The sequence below is a fragment of the Empidonax traillii genome, unplaced genomic scaffold (genome assembly GCF_003031625.1).
Source record: "Empidonax traillii isolate 1590-97213 ecotype Southwest subspecies unplaced genomic scaffold, ASM303162v1 scaffold195:size1760703, whole genome shotgun sequence".
Classification (NCBI taxonomy): Eukaryota; Metazoa; Chordata; class Aves; order Passeriformes; family Tyrannidae; genus Empidonax; species Empidonax traillii.
Window position 1 is genome coordinate 747,073 of NW_020955388.1, and position 3,131 is coordinate 750,203.

A 3,131-nucleotide genomic window follows, 5' to 3' on the forward strand; every position below is an offset into this window, starting at 1 on the left:
CGGGAAATTATCTTGTCTTGATGTTCATTTTAATATTCCCCCTGCTGTAATACCTGGTTTTCACAAAGACCTGTAAAGGTAGCATTTCTGGGAGATCAGAAACATCATATTGCTGATGGAGCAAGGCAAGAGAAGAGGCATGTCCATGCCATGCACCAGAGTGTGGCCCAGCAAGTGCTGAGCCCTTGTTGACTCTATTCCAGAACTGGGAACTTCTCAGCTGTGCCTCACAGGGTGCTGAGCAGGCTGCAGGCAGCTGGCTGGCACAGTCACCTCCCTGGGAGACTCCCAGACCTGACACTGCATGTGGTGACAAGGCACCACACCCGTGCCTTGCTCTACTGCTTGATTGTGCCCAGTAATGTTCCAAAGTGCTATTTTAGGATATCAATTCAGCACCATTTTCAAGGTAATAGATATTCCAGATGAAGAAGACCTATTATGTCATTTGTCCATCCTTTCTGCCAGGAAAGGATTATGGGAGCCACTGATACCAGAGTTTGTGTCAGTCTTTCCAGATCTCCTCTTTGCATAAGGCTGCAGATTGTTCCTTTCTTGCAGCTTCTGAATCAGACACAGCACTACCAGCAGTGTTTGGGGGGGAAGCAGGGAGCAGCAGGGAGCAGCTTGCCAAAGGACAGGGGAAATCTGTGAGCAGTAGTATTCATTCTTCCTAATCAGGCTCCTAATATTCACAGAAGAGAATGAGAAAAAAGAATGGCCTGATGTGTGACAACATCATGCTTCTCCTGCATGCACTCTTCCCTCCTAGTGCCTGCAAGAGAAGTCAGTTTTTCTGGTGTTGGGACCAGATGTGTTAGGCTTAATTCTTGATTTTCTTAGTCAAGACAAATATCCGGAACTTTTAATTCCATCCCTGCAATGTGATGAGGAAGCAACTATCTTGCCTTTACATGCTTAAATATCATTGTCTCCTGGGGATTGGCAGAGCCTGTTTGATGGTTCTTAAATTTCGTTCCTAAATTACTTTTAGGAAGTACACAGGCACAGCTCAAATTGCAGAACCAAGCATTTGCTTTGTTATGCAAATACTCAAATTAGAGGAGAGAGAAACAAGAACCTACTTGCGAGCTCCTTTATACCCTTGTGCATCAGGAGTATCTCCTCTGAACCTGCAAGGGTTAACACGGCACAGTGCTGTTGGGAAGGAGGAGAGAAACAGGCCCCAGTAGCACACATTTTCTTATGCCAATTTTTTTCTTGCTAGCAGCTAATTTCTCTTTTGGATTCCTCTAATGTTTCCCTAGTGAAAGAAACTCCCGGCTCCCGACAGAAGTCACAGGGAAGCTCATTAACAGTACAGCCTCCCATCACCTCCACGGAGGAGCCAAAACTCACATAATGCTGGTGGGCTGGGAAGGCTTATAAATTATCTTAATGTGATGCTGCTGTTAGTTAAACACCAAGGGCAGAATACATAAACTAGGAAACAACAAGCCTGTCTCTCCTTGCTGAACCTATAGGATGATGGATGATTGTTTGTTCCCAGTGCATTCAGCACTTCCCACCTCCCGTGCTAAGTCAGCATTTCTGTGGGGCTGCCTTTGCTGCTGACGGTGAGCACTGTCGGTGCCTGGCTCTGCAGGGTAGGTGTGGCATTGCAGGGGACAACCCGGACAGAAATCTGACAATACAGCACTGATCTTGGCAATTAATAGACTCGGACAAAGTGGCAGCTGCAGCAAAAACAGAGGGACTGATGCCGTTACCCTGCCCAGCAATAGCTCCAAATTGACTAGGAGAGTACAAGAAGTTGACCAAAACTGATTTTTTTTTTCCAAAGAATAAAATCCGTTTTCTTTAATGAAATATGCCTTTAAATTGGTGCTTGATTTTTTTTTCAGCCAACTGAACAAACACAATAGCAGACAGAGTCCCTGTTTTTTCTCCCAGCATGTTCGCAGCTGGAATGTGCAAAGCCTTAATCTCCATTTAAAAGAATATTAGGAAATATATTTACATTCAGTGTTGCTATGGATGCTGAAGGGTAAATAATGATGATCTCGATATACTGAGACGGTTGGCAAAGTGTTAGTAATTGGGACTACAATACTTTTCTATCATACTGCAATATTAGAAGATTTCTTTAGGTAAATACCTGTTTGATGCATTAATACACACAACATATACATAATTTTACCAGTATAATCCTACATAATAGTGTGACCATTTATATGGACTTTATTTTTTAAAAGAAAAAATTGTGAAATTATTTTTTTGGTATAACAAGGCATAATTTGCCAGTGACTCCCTAAGGATGAGAATATTTTCAAGCTACAGTCTGGGAGAAAGAATCCAACAACTTGAGCATCCTTTTTGCTATGTCTGACTTGGAAAAAATCATTCCTTCTGGTGTCAGCCCTTCAATAATGACCTCAGTATGTGAGGGTGCCAATTAAATTTGGTGTTTACACAAACTTCTGAGGTTTTGTTGGTCCAGGGGCAGATGGTGGGGTGGTAATCAGATGACCCAGAGGACTGAAGTAGCAGGAATCAAATTGCATCCGGCAGGGAAGGTGGAGCACCAGGTACCAGGGGACTAATAAGACAATAAACCCAGAGCTCATCACCTGGAAAATGCAGAGGAGGAGGAACACTTCGGTACAGCAGCCAAACTCAGGGTGACTGTGTGCTGGCAATGTGGTGCCTCCAAATGTCCCTGAGGGGGTATTTCCAGAGGCAGGGAAATATGAGACAGTGGCTATCTTAAGGTGCTCTAATAGTTTGGTACTAAGAATGATTAATATCATAAAAGTTGGAGATTATCAATACATCAAAACCAAACATAAAATGTAGTATCAGAGCAAACCTCCCACCTGCCTTCGCTGTAGAGTTTGTCCAGTTTCTGGCACAGCCACATGTTACTGCAGTGGATTGGATATGAAGAGACAGCTTGTTCCTGGCTGGAATCTGCCCCACCTGCCTTTAAGGACAACCTCTACATCGTCCAGACTCCTGTATCAGAGCCCACCACCCAGGCTTGCTCTAGCACTGAAAAGGAGCAGGTATTTTAGGAGCTGCAATGTGTCTGATCTATTTTAGACAGCTACTCTGGGATAAGACGTATCGTGTCCTGGAAGTGCCTATTTCACTCTGTTGCTAGACACCTA